The following is a 24,303-nucleotide window of genomic DNA, read 5'->3' as shown; positions in this document are numbered from 1 at the left end:
CGTTGTAGGTGTCGCCACCGGCGCCAGCCTTGTGTGAATGCTCTAAAAAGCTAATCATTTGCATATCACAGCATCTTCTTCCTGTCGGTTTCGCGTCTGTAGCACGTCATCTTCGTGGTGTAGCAATTTTTAATGGCCAGTAGTGTATATGCTGGAGTCGCCTGCGCTTCCTTCCAGTCGCTTGGGACTTCGCGCTGGGCGGGAGGTTCGTGTGACGAATAGTCAAACAATGCAAAGGGAAGTGGAAAAGTAAAAGCTGCAAGGCCATCTATGTGTATCGCGTCCGAGAGTGTCCATTTCCATACACTAATTCACTTTCTCGACGCAGTAACAGGGCTCGAATATGCGAGACTGAAGACAATACCTCTCCCGAGATCTGGAACGGCTCCACGCTGATACGGTGCGACGCCGGCTACATGGGAAGCAGGACTCTGGTTACGTAAAGAGGGGAAGTTGCGAGAATGCGAGCGTACGCAGCCGAATAGCGCCTGCCTACCGTCTGCTCCAGCGGAATCACCAGCGCAGTGGCGGCGAGGTGCGCTTGCCCAAGGCGTGAAAGTGCCATCGCTGTTGCGCCACAGTAATAGCCGGCCGGCGGGAAGCCAGTAGCTACAGGGGACACGCAAAACAATGTCAACAGCTGTACTTACCTGGGAAAGATTTATTGATTAGGGGTTGGACCCCCATTTGCCCGTAATACAGCTGCGATTCTTCCTGGAATTCTGGCATATAATGATTGTGTAGTCTCGAGTGGAACGTTATGCCACTCTTCGATCAGAACCTCTTCCAACTCCTGTAGTGACGAGGGAGGCGGAAATCTGCTCCGGGGTCTGCGCTCCAATACCACCCACAAAGGTTCCGTAATGTTCAAGTCCGGAGACTGTGCTGTCCAGGGAAGACGCTGCAGTTCAGTTGCATGCTACTCATAGCACGGTTGTGCTGTCCTGGCTGTATGAATGGGTGCAGTATCGTGCTGAAAAATGGCATCATTGTTGGGGAACAACATCTGAATCACGTGGTGCACCCGATCACCTAAAATGTTCACATAATCTCTGGCTGCAACACGGCCTTTGAGAGTAATGATGGGACCAGCAGAAAAACATGACATGGCTACCCACACCGTCACACTTTCAAGCAATCAGGATTGTAGGCTTCTTTTGGTGCCCTGCGGATGTAAACTCGGCCCGATGTTGAAAATAACGAAAACGGATCATATGACGTGTTTCCAATGATCAGCCGTCCAGGGTTTATGCTCCTGACACCATGTTTTACGCTTCTTTGCGTTGGTAGTCGTCACTAATGGCTTCGGTATAGCAGCTCGTCCATGAAAATTCGCTTTATAGAGTTCTCGGCGGACGGTGTCCACAGATACAAGGTCTCGAAGTTGGCTATTGAGCTCTACAGTCACTTTAGCGCCTTCGTGTTGTTTTGACGCAATTCCTGTTAGAGTACGACTATCTCTGTCATTTAGTTCTGATTTGCGCCCACTATTACTTTTACATGATGATGTCTTTCCATGTTTCGTGTAGGCTGTCATGACTGCTGAAACATTTGCTCTTGAAACATCCAAGAAGTTGGCTGTCTTGGTTACCGATGTTCCAGCTAATCGGGCCCGCACAATCTGCCCTCTTTGGAATTGCACGTCGACCTCGGCCTGTGAATGCAAATACGAAGTGTGCACTACTCGTAAACAACCTGCACTGGTGCCTGGTCCGTACTGAACACGCACAGTGCAGTGCGACACGTGCCTTACCTGCGTTGTTGACCGCCAAACACAACCATCCCATTGCTACCACTGTTAATATTATTTTGCCTACGCCCTGTAGCTATCTCACTCAACTCAGTGCACACAAGTCTTCTGCCAGTCGCTTGAACAGTCTGCCGGCCACGGTGGCCGAGCGGTTCTAGGCGCTCAGTCCGGAACCGCGCGACTGCTGCGGTCGCAGGTTCGAATCCTGCCTCGGGCATGGATGTGTGTGATGTCCTTAGGTTAGTTAGGTTTAAGTAGTTCTAAGTTCTAGGGGACTGATGACCACAGATGTTAAGTCCCATAGTGCTCAGAGCCATTTGAACCTTTTTTTGTTTTTGAACAGTCTAACAGTAGATCCAACAAGTTGCACTGTCATATCAACAAGTTGCACTGTCATATCAACAAGTTTCACGACAGGTGGAACCACCATTTAAGATATTTTTCCAAAAAACAATAAAAAACTTTCTATCGGTACAAATCGTTTTATCGTTGTGAACTTGGTATTCTCACGGCGCGTTACTTGATCCATAAAACCGCAGGAATACAGCCGTCGCCAAACTTTGTCATCTGCTAATCTTTAGGGTGTGTACCGTTCATCCATCTTCGGAGCGAGCCGTAAAGACCGACGGCCAAGCGCTCCCGTCCCCCTTAGACGTGGTGATTCAAAAAACCTTTACAAACTGACATGACACATGAGGCATACAACAGGGATCAGTAATCACATACGAACCGGGGGTCGCCGTTGCTATAGAAACACGGGCGGGGGGCACGGAGATCGTCGCCATTCGCGCCGTGGAAGCGTTGGGATTAGCATGGCTAGCTTACACATTATTCGCCACCCTGCATCGCCTATTGTGCTAAACCGGCTCTTTCCGTGCGCACAAGCCGGACGCTGCTCGCCGACTAACAACACGGACAGTTGCGGTGGAAGAAAGCGTTGTCGACGCTGTCAACAAGCACACGAGGTCCATCCCGCGGCACTGACATCCCCCAAGCTTCGTCTGGCGCACTCTACACGTCCAACAACTGCAGCGCGTCGAGGCATTGCAACAGCGGGACTGGAACAAGCGCCTGGGTCATGCGCAGTGGTTTCTGCAGGAATCCACTGCACACCGAAGCGTCACAGCGAGTGTCCTCTTCATCGATGAGGCTGCGTTCTCACTCGGGACTGCCATGAACTTTCACAATATGTATAAATGACCTAGTACATAGTGTCGGAAGTTCCATGCGGCTTTTCCCGAATAATGCTGTAGTATACAGAGAACTTGCAGCATTAGAAAATTCCAGCGAAATGCAGGAAGATCTGCAGCGGATAGGCACTTGGTGCAGGGAGTGGCAACTGATTCTTAACATAGATAAATGTAATGTATTGCGAATACATAGAAAGACGGATCCTTTATTGTATGATTATATAATAGGGGAACAAACACTGGTAGCAGTTACTTCTGTAAAATATCTGGGAGTATGCGTACGGAACGACTTGAAGTGGAATGATCATATAAAATTAATTGTTGGTAAGCCGGGTGCCAGGTTGAGATTCATTGGGAGAGTCCTTAGAAAATGTAGTCCATCAACAAAGGAGGTGGCTTACAAAACACTCGTTCGACCTATACTTGAGTATTGCTCATCAGTGTGGGATCCGTACCAGATCGGGTTGACAGAGGAGATAGAGAATATCCAAAGAAGAGCAGCGTGTTTCGTCACAGGGCTATTTGGTAAGTGTGATACCGTTGCGGAGATGTTTAGCAAACTCAAGTGGCAGACTCTGCAAGAGAGGCGCTCTGCATCACGGTGTAGCTTGCTGTCCAGATTTCGAGAGGGTGCGTTTCTGTATGAGGTATCGAATATATTGCTTCCCCCTACTTATACCTCCCGAGGAGATCACGAATGTAAAATTAGAGATTCGAGCGCGCACGGAGGCTTTCTGGCAGTCATTCTTCCCGCGGACCATACGCGACTCGAACAGGAAAGGGAGGTAATGACAGTGGCGCGTAAAGTGCCCTCCGTCACATACCGATGGGTAGCTTGAGGAGTATAAATGTACATGTAGATGTACATGTAGACCTACACGTGTGGGCAGATGTGAAACCAAAAGCTACACGTATGCCTCACAACGCAATTTTACCCTCATCGTGTGAGCTGGCAGCGTCGGAGACGGACCGACTCGATGGTCGCTCGTATCTCGTATTCGTGAGAGAGGTTCTTGTGAGGGTACTGGTGTGTGGTATCTGTAAGTGGTTGACTTTGGAGGGTGACAATGCCCAGTGGCGCAGAGAGTCACAAGCAGAGGCAGTTGTTGAGAGGCTGTGGAAGGTGTAGGCTGCGTGAGCCAAGGGCGGTTGCGTAGCGAAGTGGTGGTGGTGGTTGTTGGGATGTTTAAGGGGGACTGAACAGCTAAGGTCATCAGTCCCCCATTCCAAAAACAAGCGAGACAAAGTCGCAGAGCAGATAAAACCCCAAGGGGAAGGAGACTGCCCCCCCCCCCCAGGTGCTAAAGAACACAAATTAGGCAACGAACACTACAGAAAAGAAGAGTACAGACGAACACCAGACAGAAAGAAATAGAAGAAAAGAAGATGGCCGGAGACTGTTTGACTGACCACAGCAACAAAAAAGGGAAAGAGTCAACCATCCGATGAGACACCAAAACAGCAACAAATATGGAGAGACGCGAGGACAAAAGTATTTATCTCTATGTTTAATAGTAGTGGCACACAGTTTGAATAATAGTTTGTGCAGTGTGATAAAGCAAATAAATTATATTTTACCAGTTCTTAATGCGACTCCATCAGTTAGTACCACACAATTGCATTTAACAATGAACGAAGTCTCCATATACACGGTCAACTACAACAACAGGATTGTAACATAATAATCATTTATTAACCCACATAATCTCCAAGGAGACGGGAGCTTATATTCTGTCGCGAGGGGACATCTGCAGCGCAACCTCCCTCGGCCGTTGGTCGCGGTGGGGCAGTATCATGGCCACCGCAATCACCCGATCTGTCCCCAGTCGACTTTTTCTGTGGTGGGGGCTGAGGGTCGGTATTGTCCGAAGGGCCTTGTTTGAGTATGAAACACCTGTTACGTTGCCGGAGGACATAGTTGGCAGGATTGCTGTGGCAACGGGACGTCTTCGAGATACATCACATATCTTACAGAGGGTGTGCCCTTAACCGCAGCGTCCGTGCCAGGTGTGTCTCGATACAGTCTCTTGTAGTGGGTGTCCATCTGTAGCAAGTGGCTAAGCAACTGCAACGTCATTTAGCAGCACCAGACGGCCCTAGTGCCCCCGGTTCCTATGCGATTACTAATCCTTGTACGCCCGTTGTGCCATATTGGACTTTACACGCTTTTTTAAGTATCCTGTATACCAGATGTTTCTGTCTTCTTCAATCCACAGGCTGGTTTCATGCTGCTCTCCACACCACCCCCTCCTACATCTATATCTATAAATTATACTCCGCAAGCCAACCAACGGTGTGTGGCGGAGGGTACTTTACGTGCCACTGTCATTACCTCCCTTTCCTGTTCCAGTCGCGTATGGTTCGCAGGAAGAACGACTGTCGGAAAGCCTCCGTGCGCGCTCTAATCACTCTAATTTTACATTCGTTATCTCCTCGGGAGGTCTAAGTAGGGGGAAGCAATATATTCGATACCTCATCCAGAAACGCACCCTCTCGAAACCTAGCGAGCAAGCTACACCGTGATGCAGAGCGCCTCTCTTGCAGAGTCTGCCACTTGAGTTTGCTAAACATCTCCGCAACGGTATCACACTTACCAAATAGCCCTGTGACGAAACACGCTGCTCTTCTTTGGATATTCTCTATCTCCTCTGTCAACCCGATCTGGTACGGATCCCACACTGATGAGCAATACTCAAGTATAGGTCGAACGAGTGTTTTGTAAGCCACCTCCTTTGTTGATGGACTACATTTTCTAAGGACTCTCCCAATGAACCTCACCCTGGCACCCACCTTTCCAACAATTAATTTTACATGATCATTCCACTTCAAATCGTTCCGTACGCATACTCCCAAATATTTTACAGAGGTAACTGGTACCAGCTCCTACGCAACTCTCTTAATCTCCAAATAACTACTGGAACAGATATCCATTTGAACGTGCTTACTGTATTCACCTCTTGGCCTCCCTCTACAATTTTTGCCCCCAGCACACCCCCAGCCCCCACATACTCCCTTCCAGTACCAAACTGACAATTCCATGATGCCTGAGAATCAACAGTATTAACTGTTTCATTCTTATAATTAAATTGGTCCGTGAATTTCTTTCCTCCCCAATTCGACTCAGTACTTTCCATTAATTACGCGAGCTAGTCTTCAGCATTATTCCGTAGCATCACATCTCAAAGGCTTCTATTTCCTTCTTGTCTGAACTGCTCACTTCACTTCCATATCGGGCTACACTCCAGGGAAACGCCTTCAGAAAAGATTGTACAACATTTAAATTCATATGAACAAAATACTCCAGTACTAATGGGCATGGGACGTCGATCATTACGGAAGGAACCACTTGTGTGTTCCAAAGTGTCACCAGCTGTTCAGCTGTCATAATAGCCGTACGTAGAGAGATAAAGAGAATGGGACACAAGGATCGAGCAGAACGTCGTAAGTCACACATTTCTGCAGCCAGGGCTAAGCGACGCTCCAGGTGGTGAAGGGAGAGACGCCACTGGGCAGTGGACGACTGGAAACGAGAGACTGGGAATGATGGTTCACGCCATCCCATGCGGCAATTCAGTCAACGGGTTTCGGTTTGGCGAATGCCTGCCGCCACGTGTACAGCCAACAGTAAAGTAAGGAGGAGGTGGCGTTGCGGTACGGGGTGTTTCCCGTGGTCAAGGTGTGGCTCCCTTACTTCACTTGGGAAAACGCTAAATGTGGAAGTATATGAACACATTTTACAGCGTTGTGTACTACGTACAGTACAGGAACAGATCAGGAACGATCATTCTTTGTGTCAGAATGACAATGCACGCTGTCACAAAGCAGCATGTGTGAGGCAATAGTTTGTAGACAGTAACATTCCCGAACTAGTCTCGTCTGCCCAGAGTCCCGATCTGAACCCAATGCAACATTTTTGGGATGAGTTAGAACGTAGACTTCGCTGCAGAGCCCAGAATCCTGAACCACTACCTTCTCTAGTTTCAGCTCCTGGGGAACGATAAGCTGCCAATACTCTCCCCCACACACATTCACATACCTCATTGGAAGTGTCCCCAACAGAGCTGAAGCCGCCATAAAAGGGGGCGGGGGTGGACCCCCCCCCCCCCCCCCATTAATGTCCGCTAACTGTCCAGGCGCTTCCGATCAGAAGGTGTGTACATCACATCATAATTTTTCGATTCGTAATCATCATGCGTGTTTTAAAATCATAACCTGTTCTAAGCAAAGAAGGGAAAGCAGAAAAGTGGAAGGTGTATATAGAGGGTCTATACAAGGGCGATGTACATGAGGACAATATTACGGAAATGGAAGAGGATGTAGATGAAGATGAAATGGGAGGTACGATACTGCGTGAAGAGTTTGACAGAGCACTGAAAGACCTGAGTCGAAACAAGGCCCCGGGAGTAGACAACATTCCATTGGAACTACTGACGGCCTTGGGAGAGCCAGTCCTGACAAAGCTCTATCACTTGGTGAGCAAGATGTATGAAACAGGCGAAATACCCTCAGACTTCAAGAAGAATATAATAATTCCAATCCCAAAGAAAGCAGGTGTTGACCGATGTGAAAATTACCGAACTATCAGTTTAATAAGTCACAGCTGCAAAATACTAACGCGAATTTTTTACAGACGAATGGAAAAACTGGTAGAAGCGGACCTCGGGGAAGATCAGTTTGGATTCCGTAGAAATGTTGGAACACGAGAGGCAATACTGACCTTACGACTTATCTTAGAAGCTAGATTAAGGAAAGGCAAACCTACGTATCTAGCATTTGTAGGCTTAGAGAAAGCTTTTGACAATGTTGATTGGAATACTCTCTTTCAAATTCTGAAGTTGGCAGGGGTAAAATACAGGGAACGAAAGGCTATTTACAATTTGTACAGAAAGCAGATGGCAGTTACAAGAGTCGAGGGGTATGAAAGGGAAGCTGTGGTTGGGAAGGGAGTGAAGACAGGATTGTAGCCTATCCCCGATGTTATTCTGTATATTCAGCAAGCAATAAAGGAAACAAAAGAAAAGTTCGGAGTAGGTATTAAAGTCCATGGAGAAGAAATAAAAACTTTGAGGTTCGCCGATGACATTGTAATTGTGTGAGAGACATCAAAGGACTTGGAAGAGCAGTTGAACGGAATGGACAGTGTCTTGAAAGGAGGGTATAGGAAGAACATCAACAAAAGCAAAACGAGGATAATGGAATGTAGTCGAATTAAGTTGGGTGATGCTGAGGGAATTAGATTAGGAAATGAGACCAAAAAATGGCTCTGAGCACTATGGGACTCAACTTCTGAGGTCATTAGTCCCCTAGAACTTAGAACTAGTTAAACCTAACTAACCTAAGGACATCACACACATCCATGCCCGAGGCAGGATTCGAACCTGCGACCGTAACGGACTCGCGGTTCCAGACTGCAGCACCTAGAACCGCACGGCCACTTCGGCCGGCGAAATGAGACACTTAAAGTAGTAAAGGAGTTTTGCTATTTGGAGAGCAAAATAACTGATGATGGTCGAAGTAGAGAGGACATAAAATGTAGACTGGCAATGGCAAGGAAAGCGTTTCTGAAGAAGAAAAATTTGTTAACATCGAGTATAGATTTAAATGTCAGGAAGTCGTTTTTGAAAAATATTTGTATGGAGTGTAGCCATGTATGGAAGTGAAACGTGGACGATAAATAGTTTAGACAAGAAGAGAATAGGTTCCGAAATGTGGTGCTACAGAAGAATGCTGAAGATTAGATGGGTAGATCACATAACTAATGAGGAGGTATTGACTAGAATTGGGGTGATAAGAAATTTGTGGCACAACTTGACTAGAAGAAGGGATCGGTTGGGAGGACATGTTCTGAGACATCGAGGGATCACCAATTTAGTATTGGAGGGCAGCGTGGAGGGTAAAAATCGTAGAGGGAGACGAAGAGATGAATACACTAAGCAGATTCAGAAGGATGTAGGCTGCAGTAGGTACTGGGAGATGAAGAAGCTTGCACAGGATAGAGTAGCATGGGGAGCTGCATCAAACGAGTCTCAGGACTGAAGACCACAACAACAACAACAAAAACCTATTATTTTATTGGAGTTACATTAGCGCTGCCCCATAGGGGTGTGTGGAAACATTGTCAATAATTTTTTATAGAAGTAGATTTATCAGTCTGTAGCAGGCAGATATAACGTCAGTGTTCCACCCAACGATCTTGAACTCCGCGATAAGAGCGTCCGATATAAGAAAATGCATACTGAAAGGGAATCTTATAGAAGCGTTCATTCTCAAAATATTCGCTTTTAAAACACATACACTTTTTCAAACTTTCGGACGAATTCTGGAAAACAATTTCCACCTCTGATTTTGGTACCTTAACGAAGAAGTGGGCAGTTTCTTGAGGCTTCTGAAACTGTCACCGCATTTTTCACTTGACATCAGGGAACAAAGAAAATTCGCTAAGCAATAAGTGAGGTGAAAACTGAGGCAATAATTCGACGTTATTCTTCTTTAAAGAATCAATTGTTTCATGCTGGCATTGTCATGATGTAACACCGGAGCTGCCTCTCTCTTCTACAGTTATTTAATAACTATAGAAAATATTAGCAGTGAAACATAGCTTGAAGTGACTGATTTAACGTACCGTAAACCGGGGTTACTTCGGCCCAAATTCTGCCAGTCTTTTTGTGTGTGGCATGAAACCAAAGAATAGCGGCAGAGGGAAAATTTCAATTACATTTTTCTAATATTGTCAAAGACTTGTACCGTCTATTAAAAAAGATATAAAACAAAATAATTTGCATCTGTTACCTTGGTGCCATATAAAAGTTGGCCACTGTTGGCAGCACTCGGGGCTACTCTGACCCACTCAGTCATTTCTTCGTGAAAAAGTGGTAATATAATCTCAATCTCGGGACAAAGTAAAAACCGCCTTCTGCGGTTACAAACTTGATTGCAGGCCGCTATTTCTCAAGCACCGACGTGGCTCATAACATCGCCACTTTACACTCGGAGCCCTATAGTGGCGGAGGGTTGCAGCTTGAGTCAGCGAAGCCGAAAAGTCGACCGACTAATATGTGTGACTTGTAATACCTAAACTAATATTGAGAACGGAATAAAAAATTCGGAGGAATTACTTTTCAACACGCCCTCGTATACCATTCGATCCTCAGCATCAGTTTTCTTTTCAATGATCGGCGAACGAGCTACTGTACTTTTGTTCGTTTCGCTGCGTCTTGGAACGCCCAAACAATTGACTGCTGCTCAGTTTGCGGCTCGTACGAGCAGACTCAAGTTTCGTCTCCTGTTCCTGTCTTACACCGACAGGCACGAGCTTACTCTGAAGCGCAAGTCAAACTGTGCGGGATCTACTGGGAACAGGTCTTTTTCGCAGCTAAATGTCAATGCAGAATCGAATGTTCTCCAGTCTTGAATATTCCTAACAACGCCTCTGTCTCACTTTATGTTATCATATGCCCGATCCCCTAAATTTTGCTGCGTGTTGGATCGGTGTTTTTTGGAACAACAAACTAGTTTGATCGACCTTCACAAAATTCAAGGGTGACGGAAACACAACCACGACAAAAGTCTGCAAACGTATTGTAAACAGGCCTTTATGTAGGTTACTGATTACGAAAATTTTAACGAAGCGATTCGAGCTATGTCTGTCGAGTTAGGCCTTTACAAATGTGCTTATTCGAGTAGCATTCACTGTATGGGCGAAGAAATAAGTATCAATACGGTGGTACTACCACTATGTGTTCCTATGTATTCACAGCAGCGACAGATTACTTCGATTTCCGCCGCCCTTCGAAAAATAACGCGCTTCATGAGCGCGGTTTCTTTTAAATTTTTTTATGTCCTGCTCTTTGAAGCTGTCTCGAGGACAGCTTAAAAAATTAACGATTTTTGCACCTCACTTATTCGTTCATGAGCTCAATTATTTCAGTTATTTCGTTATTCTGTTGTACCACGAAGAAATCTTTTAATGAAGCGCCGGCTGGCGTGGCCGAGCGGTTCTAGGCGCTACAGTCTGTAACCGCGCGACCGCTACGGTCGCAGGTTCGAATCCTGCCTCGGGCATGGATGTGTGTGATATCCTTAGGTTAGTTAGGTTTAAGTAGTTCTAAGTTCTAGGGGACTGATGACCTCAGAAGTTAAGTCCCATAGTTCTCAGAGCCATTTGAACCATTTTTTTTTTTTTTAATGAAGCCAGTTTCGAAGAACAACTTCATTCATGTATGGAAACTTCCTTCGGATTCCTCTCACATTTCGCAAAATAACAAACTGTTACCACTGTCACCTCGAAACATTCTACCACAGAGTACCTGAGCTGCCGTCCTCAGTTGACCGCACATGTCCACTGCTTGCGTTCTCGAGCGTCCAGGCGCACGCGCGAGTTGCTATTGCGCGTGGTGCACGCTTCCCGCTAAGCAGTAACGGGAGCGGTTGCATACGCAGCGGGCGTCAGCAAGAGGCGAAACTAACGCCGGGACGCCGCCACCCTTCGTGTCCACACTAAACGAACACGCGAACAAAAGCAACACACGTTCCAGGTTGCGTACGTGCATATCATATCTTCACATCTGGCACGCAGTCTGCGAGTCCCGAAGTTAGGAAAAAACACTTGCCGGGATCCACGAACACAGCGTGTCAGGAAAATTGCAGCGGGTTGTTTACAAAACGTATTTATTGGTTAAAATTCAAACCACTCGTAGCGACATATTTGCTTTATAAATACGAGGGTGGTTTGAAAAGTTCTCGAAACAGAATAGAAAAAAATTACTTGCATCACTGAAACTTTTTTTTTATTTTCAATGTAGTCTCCTTGTAGATTAACGCACTTGGTCCAACGATGTTCCAGTGCCTTGATCCCATCTCGGAAATGAGTTTCTTCCAGGACTGCAAAATAGTTGTCAACTACGGCTATCAATTCTTTGACTGAAGTGAATCTTCGTCCACTAAGAAAAATGTTCAGTTTTGGGAAGATATGAAGTCCGACGGAGTCATATCAGGTGAATAAGGCGGGTGTGGCAACAATTCATACCTTTTAGTTCTTGTAATTTTGCCTTAGCGAGGGCACATGTGTGCGGGCGCGCATTGTTTTGATGAAAGATGACTTCCTTGCTAAATCTGGCCTTTTTTCGCGTATCTGAAGTTGCAATCTGTCTAGGAGGTTAGCATAGTATTCTCCAGTAATTTTTTGCCCAGTGGGGAGATAATCTACAAACAGAATCCCCTTCGCATCCCAGAACACTGATGCCATGAGCTTTCCCGCCGAAGCAATTGTCTTTGCTTTCTTTGATGGCGGACAATCAGCATGTTTCCGCTCCTTTGAGTGTTGTTTTGTCTCTGGGGTATAGCAGTGCACCCAAGTTTCATCTGTGATCAGAAACAGACGCAAATAATCTTGTTCGTTCCCCCTAAACCGGGTTAAACATGGTTCGATATGTCCATTCTCATGCGTTTTTGATCCAGCGTCAAGAGTCGCGGCACCCATCTTGCAGATTTTTTTTTTTTTTTTTTCATTTCTAAATCTTGAGTTAAAATGTGATATACCCTTTCAGATTACATCTGGCAGGCGTGAGCAATTTCACGCACTTTCAGTCGGCGATTCCCCATGACAATATCCTGCAGTTTTGCAATGATTTCTGGAGTAATGACACACCTTGGCCAATCAAATTTAAATTCATTTGTCCACTTGGCAACTGTTGAATACGAAGAAGCAGACTCCCCCAGCGTATTCTGGAAATCGGCATGAATGTCCTTTGCGTTCATACGTTTCTTTGGGAAGTACATAAACATTGCTCGAATCTCGATGTTTTGCATCTTCGCAAAACACTACGCGGGAACAACAACAGAACCACGTCATTGCCACAGCTCTCTTCCAAGAGGACTTGACGTGGCACGTGTTTACAGGCAACAGTCCAATGAATATCACGTGAACAAATCGTTGCGCTATCGCTGACCTCTCGTGGTTATTCTGAGAACTTTTCAAGCCACCCTCGTAAAATTGACTTTCTTGCTGCAACTGTAATTTATTTCGACCAGACGCGTTTCGCCTTTTTTTATTTTAAGTCATTTTCAGTGGGATATACACCGATGTGATTTCGTTTTGATATATGTTATTTTTATGTTATCAAACAGTTCACGTCGCGTTTTTTATGTAACTAAGTGATAACTTCAGTTTATTGGCATCTGCGTTCCCTCTTATCTGGCCCTGGGGGTCGCACTACCACTTCATTTCTGAAACGCGTCTGGGAAAAATTACAGTTGCAGCAAGAAAAGGCGGTTTTATTTACAAAACAAATATTTCTGTCCTTGCTGCGGAGGATGGCCATGCAAATAACTTGATAAGTCGTAGCGACTGCTGTTTTTGCTTGCAAGAAAATCTCATGGAGAGAAACACCGTAGTACAGGGCCGATAGTTCATTTAATAAACAGACTTATGTGTTTCGATACTGCACTGGACCATTTGCAACACTAGATTACTAGGATACTACCATATTTTTACGGTAAGTTTATATAACGATGGTCGTCCCGTATATCGTGTTTCACTGATAGAAATGGAAAGTGTTACACTGTGAAGCACCAACGCGATATTTATCAAACTGACTGGCCTGTTGGTCTAGGGCAGAGAAGCAAGAAAATTCTGCGTATCAGAAGGGAAATGAGCATAAGTAATTACTGCTTTAGTTTTAAAAAGAAATGGTCTGATGCAGCGAGAATTTGCCCATGACGGAATTTGTGAATTTTATTGAACTCTTCGTTATCATAACTTCTCTTTATAAAGAAGAAGAAAATTTGTTTGAGTTACAGGGAAAATGAAACATAATAGTTTTTAAACTCTTTTCAGAAGACAAGGACAAAATTTTATGTTCTAAACCGAGGATGGTTTATTTTTCTCTTATCAAATCATACAGAAAACCTGTTAATGATACACGTCCAAATGAAAACTATAAGTGTATAATGTCAACATTCAAAGAGCAGACTTATTCCGTCAACTCGCTGCAAGAAGGCTGACAAAAAAGTTTTTCTTTTCCATTTTTACTTCCAGCTTCAAAAGAAGAATTATAACGTTCTACATCTCAGCGCATTTCCGGGACATAATTCAGTTCTCATGGCAGAGGAAGCCCGCGCCATAAAGGAGAGCCGGCCGAGGTGGCCGAGCGGTTCTAGGCGCTACAGTCTGGAACCGCGCGACCGCTACGGTCGCAGGTTCGAATCCTGCCTCGGGCATGGATGTGTGTGATGTCCTTAGATTAGTTAGGTTTAAGAAGTTCTAAGTTCTAGGGGACTGATGACCTTAGAAGTTAAGTCCCATACTGCTCAGAACCATTTGAACCATAAAGGAGAATGTTGGCGACTGGCAGGACAGGCTGTAACGGCTGGGTGGAGACACGATGAAAAACAAATGGTAAAGAGCGTGACTGGAAACCGAGGGGCCGTGGGATCGAATCCCACCTAGCCTTCAGCTCTCGGTGAGTGAACACATGGTTCGTATTCCACGTTGAACTGTAGGTTCCCTGTCCCTGGTAGAATCACTGGCGTAGGTTAGGAACTCTCAAGACAAAGTGGCGTGGCTTGCACCAGGTTGTTGACCCACACTAAATTATTATTATTATTATTATTATTATTATTATTATTATTATTATTATTATTTTATTCTCAGATGGGTCGTTGTTCTCTTTTCCTTGCAGTATTCTCTTATCTGTTCACCACGTTTTTCCTCCCTGTCTTCTGACCACCTCTCTTATCTGTTCACCACGTTTTTCCTTCCTGTCTTCTGACCACTTCATACAAAGTTTCTTCACTCTTCTACCTTAGAATCCTTCCACATCCGGTACTTTTCCCCTAAACACTTCTCTGTCAGTTGATTCTCCTGCTTGCAAGTCATTTTTTTTCTAAATTCTTTTTTACTTCACGATACAACTTCTTGTTGACTTATTATCTCACAAATATTTGAAGATCTTTTGAGATAATCTACTGTCTTGCATTTGATATAAATGTCCCAAAATATGCCATTCTTCTTTTTCTCATTACTTCGAATCTGTTTTCTATGTTTCGATAAATTTTGCCATTCCTATGCAATTTACAACCTTTCATAGTATTTCATGGGCATAATATTTTCCTAATCATTCCCCTTTCTCGTATTTCTAATTTAATTATATTACAGTATAATGCTATACAACCGTTTACATATTCACATTCTGGATTCACTACTGTATTGTGATGCCTTGTTTTTCGTTTCTAGACCGGCATTTTTTGCTGTGCAAGTCTTTTGTTATAACGTAAGACGTTCCCATTTTATGTTGCATTTCATCTAAACACGCATAAGTTGTTCAGCCGGTCCTACCGACTATTTTTTTAAGTATTAATTTGTGTTACAGATGTCGCATTTTGAGAAAATACAGCAAAAGCATCGGGAAATTGGAGACAATTTGTTGCAGTATTTTCGTTTCGTCTTCCCAACCTTACTTGTGAAATCTTATATTCACTCTCGCTATTTTTTCTACAACTCAATTAAAAATAATAGGTGATAAGCCATCACCTTGCCCGTGTTTATGTCGAAGAGCTGATATATTTCTCCCATAAATTTCAGCTTAGATACTGCGTGTAAGTGTTTTACGAACTACATTTACTAATTTAGGCTTCACACAGAATTATTGGATGATTTTATCTGTAGTAGAATTCAGTAATATGTGGCAACTGACTGACTTTAAAATGAAATATTTGTTCAGAACATGATCTGCTCTTCCTAATACCAACTTTCTGTTCACTCAAATTCATCCAGTGTTGGTTCCACCCTGTTTAGTAAACTCTTGGAAGATATTTTATGTGCATCTGTCGCAAAGAAATTCTTCTGTAGTTGTTAATGTCTTGTTTATTGTCTTTCTTACACAGTTGATGTATCAAGACTGCCTTCCAGTGTCATGAATGTTTTTTCTGTTTTCCATATCTCCTCGAAGTTAATTTTACGAGGCCGAGCTGAAAAGTAATGCCTCCCAATTTTTTTACGCTGTTCTCAATATCGTTTACATGTCATGCGTATTACTTGGTCAACTTTCCTGCTTTCCTGCCGCTATTTGCAACACTCTGCCGCTAGAGGGCTCCGAAGTGTGGTGATTAACATGGCGGTGTACACCGTAACTATGTCGGATCGTGAGAAACAGTGCGCTCCAATCGAGTTTCAAATTCTAAGAGTACGTCCGCCCATGGCGCACCCTCTCCTTCATCATGACGGTGCCAGCTTACACATAAGTGCTGCGACATCTGTAGCAATCCGACGCCTTGAGAGTTCACTGTCATCGATCATACTCCTTACAGTCCCGACTCGGCCGGCCGAAGTGGCCGAGCGGTTCTAGGCGCTACTGTCTGGAGCCGCGTGACCGCTACAGTCTCAGATTCGAATCCTGCCTCGGGCATGGATGTGTGTGATGTCCTTGGGTTAGTTAGGTTTAAGTAGTTCTAGGTCTAGGGGACTGATGATCTCAGATGTTAAGTCCCATAGTGCTAAGAGCCATTAGAATGGGGGATGATCGATGAAAGTGAACCCAAGGCGTCAGATTAATGTCGATGTCGCAGCTCTCGTGTGCAGACTGGCATTGTAAAGCTGAAGGACAGGGTACTCTATGTGTTGAACTCTCAGAATCCGAAACTCGACTGCAGCAAGTTGTTTCTCACGAACCGACGTAGTTACTTTACACACTGCCATGTTAAATGTTAAAATCGGAGCCCCCTAGCGGCAGAGCTTTGCAACTTGAGTCAGCGAAGCGGCAAAGTTGACCGATTAATATGCATGACGTGTAACACCTCAACCGATATTGAAACAAAAACAAACATTTGGGAGACATTACTTTTCAGCACGTCCTCATACTATCTAGGGTAACAGTTCTTCGTCAACTCTGTGGTTCCTCATAGTAATTCGCAGTTATCTCTCAAACTGCTTGTTTATGCGGATCATTGTTTAAGATGTTTTTGCTTCTATTACGGTGTCGGGTTTCGCTAATAATTGTGACATGCCACACGTAAAGTAATTGACGTAGTTGTCACGGTGTATGGATCAGCAGCAGTCATAATTTGTTGCTAGTGTACGAGGTCTGTTCAAAAAACTTTGTAACTTTGTCCACAAATTTTTTCTACACTTACCTTTTACTTATTGTGCATGGACTCCGAAATACTCTCCTCTGCAATTGATACACCGCTCCCAACGGCGTTTCCACTTCGGGAAGCAGTCTTGGTACGCGAAGCGCCGTCTGAAAATTTCCTTTTATCTCGTCCAATGTTGCAAACCTTCGTCCTTTCAGTCCGCCTGCTTAGTTGGCTGGTAACGGTCTTGCCTCCTATGCAAGCGGGCCCGGGTTTCGATTCACGGCTGGGTTGGAGATTTTCTCCGCCCGTGGACTGGGTGTTGTGTTGTCCACATTATCATTTCATCCTCATCACCGGCACTCAAGTCGCCCACTGTGGCGTCGCCTGAAATTAAGACTTGCGCTCGGCGGTCGAGCTTCCCCCGATGGGGCCTCCCGGCCAAAAATGTCATACGGTCATTTCATTTCGTCCTTTCAACGCGGTTTTCAACTTCGGAAATTAAAAAAAATATCCGCCGGGGCCCAATCTTGAGAGTAAGGAAGATGAAGTAGCACAGTGATTTCGTTTTTTTGTGCAACAGTCACGCAGCAACAGTGACGAATGTGCGGGTGCGTTATCGTGATTCAAGAGCCATGAATTGCCTCGCCACATTTCAGGCCGTTTCGTTCTCACATTTTCTCGCAGGCGTGACAGCACGCCCCCTTAGTACCATCGATTAACAGTTTGTCCCTGTAGCACGAATTCACGATGAACAAATCCTTCAAAGTCAAAGAACACTACAGGCATGGATTTGACATTTGTTCTGACCTGGTGAGCTTTTCTTGATCTTGGAGGACCTTTCTCGACCCATTGTGAAGACTGAACCTTGGTTTCAACCTCATAACCACACACCCACGTCTGCCATCGTGAGAACCATTCTCTTAAGGAGCATCTTGCTCTCATCTGCGAAATCCATAAGATCTTCACAGATTGCGAGGCGAGGGTCTTTCTGGTCTTGACTCACGAGCCGTGGGACGAACTAAGCGTCAACACGATGGGTTCGAAGATGCTGTGTCGGGATTTCACGACATGATCCAACTGAAATGTTACATTCTTCTGCAATCTCTTGGACAATCAGTCTTGAATTGCCACGCACCATTTCGTTCACTTTCCTTATACGAGGGTCATCCTTAACTTCCGTCCGGCCATTTTTAAACCGTGATAACCATTCGCAACACCGAGTACGGCTTAAGCACCCATCACCGTAGGCTTCCTGCATCGTTTGATGTGTGTCTATATGGGTTTTCTTGAGACTCGTGCAAAATTTAACGCAGACGCGCTGCTTCTCTAAATCAGCCATCTCGAAATTCGCAAACTGTACGACACAACTACTCACTACCGCACTGAGCAATAACTAACAGACACATAACAATGAAACTTGCGGCAGTTAACACGTTAAACACAGGCGTGTGCAGGGATGCCAACCGCATTTCACTCCATCAAATCACTGGCGCGAAATTACGATTGTCCCGGAATTTTTTGAACAGACCTTGCACTTTACAAAAGCCGACACCTGAGGTTGTAGAGATAAAAGTTCACTCACTCCGCGTCCTTGAATGTTCTGCTACGTGTCGGAATTTATGGAACACTACATGTGAATGAATGGAGCACGGGGCCGCTGCAAGGTTTCACGTGAACCGACCGTTAACGACCGCTGGGGGTTTCCAGAGGCGGCCTCGCGCTGTGTTTAGAGGCGGGCTTCCCTCCACCAGAACGGCACTGACAGCTGGTCGGCGCGGCTAGCCCTCCCCCGCCAGCTTCAAGGCTGCCAGGCTCTTCGTGGCGTCGATTTGCACCGCCTGCCAAGTGCTGAGCTAGCAGCGCCTGCGCTTCTGGCTCGCCACTTCACACCTGTCCGTCTCTGCTCTTCAGTACGGTGCGAGCGGCGGGAACAGCCGTGGGCAGCGCACAGTGCTGCTACACACCTCGCTAATGTAAACATCTCTGCAGCGGCAACCAGTAGTCTGAGTAGCCGCCAGAACACAGCGTGTCGTGCAGACTACTCGCATTTGTTGTCTGAGGACTTCACCATAACTAAATCGTTTTCACACTCTTGGACTGGTTTCGCATGACTGACGAGTGTAGATGGTTCAAATGGCTCTGAGCACTAAGGGACTTAAAACGTCTGAGGTCATCAGTCCCTTAGAACTTAGAACTACTTCGACCTAACTAACCTAAGGACATCACACACATCCATGCCCGAGGCAGGATTCGAACCTGCGACCGTAGCGGTCACGCGGTTCCAGACTGAAGCGCCTTTAACCGCACGGCCACACCGGGCGGCCGTTGCCTGGTGAAACGTTGTTGTGATGCCTCGTGTAAGGAGTAGAAATGCGTACCATCACGTTTCCGAGTTTGATAAACGTCGGATTGTAGCCTATCGCGATTGCGTTTACCGTATTGCGACATTGCTGCTCGCGTTGGTGGAGATCCAATGACTGTTAGCACAATATGGAATCGGTGGGTTCAGGAGGGCAATACGCAATGCCGTTCTGGATCCCAACGGCCTCGTATCACTAGCAGTCGAGATTACAGGCATCTTATCCGCATGGCTGTAACGGATCGTGCAGCAACGTCTCGATCCCTGAGTCAACAGATGTGGACGTTTGCAAGACAACAACCATCTGCAAAAACAGTTCGACGACTTTTTGCAGCAGCATGGACTATCAGCTCGGAGACCATGGCTACGGTTACCCATGACGCTGCATCACAGACAGGAGCGCCTGCGATGGTGTACTCAACGACGAATCTGGGTGCACGAATGGCAGGACGTCATTTTTTCGGATGAATCCAGGTTCCGTTTACATCATCATCATGATGGTAGCATCGGTGTTTGGCGACATCGCGGTGAACGCACATTGGAAGCGTGTATTCGTCATCGCCATACTGGCGTATCACCTGGCGTGATGGTATGGGGTGCCATAGGTTACACGTCTCGGTCATCTGTTTCACGCATTGACGGCACTTTGAACAGTGGACGTTACATTTCAGATGTGTTACGACCCGTGGCTCTACCCTTCATTCGATCCCTGCGAAACCCTACATTTCAGCAGGATAATGCACGAGCGCATGTTGCAGGTCCTGTACGGGCGTTTCTGTATACAGAAAATGTTCGACTAATGCCCTGGCCAGCACATTCTCCAGATCTCTCACCAATAGAAACCGTCTGGTCAATGGTGGCCGAGCAACTGGCTCGTCACAATACGCCAGTCACTACTCTCCATGAACTGTGGTATCGTGGTGAAGCTGCATGTGCAGCTGTACCTGTACGCGCCGTACAAGTTCTGTTTGACTCAATGCCCAGGCGTATCAAGGCCGTTATTACGGCCAGATGTGGTTGTTCTGGGTACTGATTTCTCAGGATCTATGCAATCAAATTGCGTGAAAATGTAATGACGTGTCACTTCTACTATAATATATTTGTGCAATGAATACCCGTTTATCATCTGCATTTCTTCTAGGTGTAGCAATTTCAATGATTTCAATGGCCAGTAGTGTAGATGTTTTATCAGCTTGAATGCAGTCATATTCATGCGATCACCTGTCAAAAGCCTGAACAGCCACCTTCTGAAGTGCGGATCACCGCGAGACGTGCAGGAAGAGAGTCAATGAGGTTCTGGAAGGTGCAGACAGGGATGTGGAGCCATGCCGACTGCAGTGTCGCGGCGAGCTGCATTAGGTTTCTCTGCTGAGGAAGCTTGATACGAGCAGCCCGATCGAGGTGGTCAAACAGCTTCTCGATTCGGTTTAAACCTGGGGAGTTTGGTGGCCAGTCGGGTACAGTAAACCCTCTCTGGTGCTCTTCGAACCACGCCCATTGCCCCGTGAGGTGTGTGACATGTTGCACTGTCCTGCTGGTAGGTGCCATCGTGACGAGGAAAAACAAACTGCACGTAGCTTCCAAAATGACGAGATCACCCAGGGAATGACATGGAAACATTTTTTAGACCATACCGCCCACTTTGGTTACAGTTCTTTTTTTTGTTTCTGACGTTTCACCCAGTACACTCCTAGGGTCATCCGTCCGATGAAGAATAAAACGTGATTCATCTGAAAAGGTCACCTGTCTCCACTCACTGCACGTCCACTTGCGATATTGGCGGGCAGATTCCAGCCTTCGTCGCAGAAGAACAGCGGGCAACATGGGTGCATGGACAAGGTGCCAGCTGCGGAAGTCCATACCAGCCACGTTCACTGGATGGTCGTTGAGGACACACTGTTGGTAGCCTCCTGGTGCACCTGAGCCATCAGTTGCTCGACAGTTGAAAGGTGGCTACACTGAGCCACAGCGCCAGAGATTGCGCCAAAGAGTATTATTCAGCCGCCTCCACAGGCAGTGCTTGCTGAGATGTCGTAGTGAAGAGTTCTTGTCGAGAAGTTGTGGTGGAGAGTGCTTATCCAGATGTGGTAGTAGTGAGTCGGTGTTGAGATGTTGTAGTAGGGAGTGCTTGTTCCATGTTTTATGCAGTTGTTTGATGGGCTAGACAGCAGATGTTGTTCGAATGGAGATATTGTAATGATCAGAGTGATTTTCGTCAATATATATGAAGGTAAAAAAAATTCCCTTTTTTATTATTTCAATGTCTTAAATAATGTGTCATTACAGGTTCAGTCAACAAAGCATCTGGCTCGTGTTCTTGTATTAGAGTGTAATTCTGGTTTTCTTGCGCAATTATAGTATTTCTATTTTTTTAATTACTTCAGTGTAAATGGTATTTAAAATTTCTTGTCTTATTGAAGAAGAACCGTGCCAGATGTGTACGTTGAATCACACTTCCACACACAGAACAGCTACATTTGTGCTTGTTGTTTCGTAGGTTCTATAGTTGCTGGGGACTTAATTAATTACTTGTGTTAACGGAAATTTCATTTCATTCTTTGCTGTTATTCTATGCAGTCAGATTGCGTACTAAAAGTAGTCAGGGCCAACCGTTTACGAGACAGCGTAACCGAACAGACAGCTACTAAATCAAAAAATTAAAATTATTTGCATTATATATTTAATTAAGCCCCCATGCACAGTTGCTCGACAGTTCCGTGTCTATTCGCCAGCACACACATCCACAGTCGTCTTTCACCCCTGTAATTTATGGCTTGTGGTGTATCACAGTTGCCTCAGCGCAGATTTTGGATAGCGCCGTTTCGCCATGCGTGGTATACTTTAACCACAACGGCACGCGAATAGTTTGTAAACTAGCCATTTCGGAAATATTTTACTCTTAATCCGAAAGCCAATGATCATGATGTTTTGGACGGCAGATAAATCGCCGCGCTTGCGCATTACGACAACGACTGCACTGTTTTCTGCATTTCCTCCTCCTCCCCCAGCCGGGGGTCGAGCTTTATACACCCTACACTGTCAGCGCTGCCACCTGCCGCCTGTAAGTGGCTACTGCACGTTGACGTCGAATAGACGCGGTGATTACATTTACGTCACTGGACTGTGCTTATATGTGCAGGATCGACGAAGATGCTACTTCTTGGTGGGTGTTACAATAGTGTGACTCATTCATCCCGTGACCTTCGTACTTAATTCGTGTAATGTGACCCGTCCGTACAAGCCCGCTTAGGCACAGCAGACCTCCACAGATTTTTGACCAAATAACAAACAAGCTTCACATCTGGCATCTGAAACAGTCCCAGGCCTTCTGGGTAAAAAGCACTCCGTATTCAGGCCACAAGTGGCCCATCGGGACCATCCGACCGCCGTATCATCCTCAGTTGAGGATGCGGATAGGAGGGGCGTGTGGTCAGCATACCGCTCTCCCGGTCGTTACGATGATTTACTTTGACTGGAGCCGCTACTATTCGGTCGAGTAGCTCCTCAATTGGAATCACGAGGCTGAGTGCACCCCGAAAAATGCCAACAGCGCATGGCGGCCTGGATGGTCACCCATCCAAGTGCTAGCCCAGCCTGACAGTGCTTAACTTCGGTGATCTCACGGGAACCGGTGTATCCACTTTGGCAAGGCCGTTGCCCCCTTCTGGGTATCGTGGCATACAAATTCTGAGTGGCGTTCAGTAAACATTTATACAATTCTCTGACAAATATACTTTCTTGAGAGACGCAGGAGAAGCGTATATGACCCCAACTTAGCGTAAAGGTCCTTCAAATCCATTAATTTGTGAGGCCAGGAAAAGGCGACATTTCATCCTGATGTTCATGAAACATTTTCCTCAATGGAGGCATTATCACTCACCTCAGAAGATGTAGTCACCTACCATATAGGCCGAGCGGTTCTAGGCGCTTCAGTCTGGAACCGCGTGACCGTTACGGTCGCAGGTTCGAATCCTGCCTCGGGCATGGATGTGTGTGATGTCCTTAGGTTAGTTAGGTTTAAGTAGTTCTAAGTTCTAGGGGACTGATGACCTCACATGTTAAGTCCCATAGTGCTCAGAGCCATTTGAACCATTTTGAACCTACCATATAGCAGTCTGAGCCTATACTGGCTGTCGTTCCTCACAGGGTCCAATATCTTGAAATGAGTGAAAAAAGGTCGCCAAGTCAAAAGTAAAAGCCCACATGGAAATTATGACATCTCCGACACTGTACTGCAAGATAAATAGGACTCTCAGCCACATATGTAATAGATCACTGAAACAGGGCACTTTTCCTCATAGACTGAAATATGCTGTTGTTAAACGATTGCATAAACGGGGGATGGGTCTGATGCCAACAACTACTGCACAGTCCCACTTCTGACAGCTTTGTCCTCAATCCTTGAAAAAGTAATCTATTCAAAAATAGCAACAGATATTTTTAAAGATAAGGTAGTAACGAAATGGCAGTCTGGTTTTCAAAAAAGGCTTTTCAGCAGAAAATTCCTTACACACTTTCACTGATCATACATTATGTACAATGCATAACCAAACATCACCAATTGTAATTTTCAGTGATCTATTAAATGCTTTTGATTGTATAAATCAAGAAATTCTTCTAGATAAGCTGAAGTACTGTGGAATGAGTGGGGCAGTACACAAATGGTTTAATTCATATTTAACTGTAAGAGTACAGAAGGTTGAAATGAACAGTTCACATAATGCGCAAAAGCCATCAAATCCCTTAAACTGGGGAAGCGTCACGAATGGGGTCCCACATGGTTCTACACTACAGGTTTTTTCTGCAACACAGATTTGTTTTTGTGGTCGTGTTTCCAAGTTACTGTTACGTTAGTGAAAATTTGTGAACAGTGACCAAGAAAGCCAGGAGAGCCACGGAAATGCAAACACCTCAGCGCACCACAACGAGACTGC

General features: G+C 45.6%; 1 protein-coding gene and 1 pseudogene across 1 annotated transcript in view; both read right to left on the bottom strand.

The window, feature by feature from the left end:
- The window catches only part of LOC124709099 (torso-like protein), a 110,029-nt gene that overhangs the window by 12,742 nt on the left and 72,984 nt on the right, over positions 1-24,303 (bottom strand). The gene's annotated exons all lie outside the window — the stretch shown is intronic.
- On the bottom strand, positions 22,911-23,028 carry LOC124709499 (annotated as a pseudogene).

The sequence above is a fragment of the Schistocerca piceifrons genome, chromosome 7 (genome assembly GCF_021461385.2).
Source record: "Schistocerca piceifrons isolate TAMUIC-IGC-003096 chromosome 7, iqSchPice1.1, whole genome shotgun sequence".
In the NCBI taxonomy this organism is placed as follows: Eukaryota; Metazoa; Arthropoda; class Insecta; order Orthoptera; family Acrididae; genus Schistocerca; species Schistocerca piceifrons.
The sequence above is the reverse complement of the archived record's forward strand: the minus strand, read 5'-3'. Positions and strand labels throughout refer to the sequence as shown.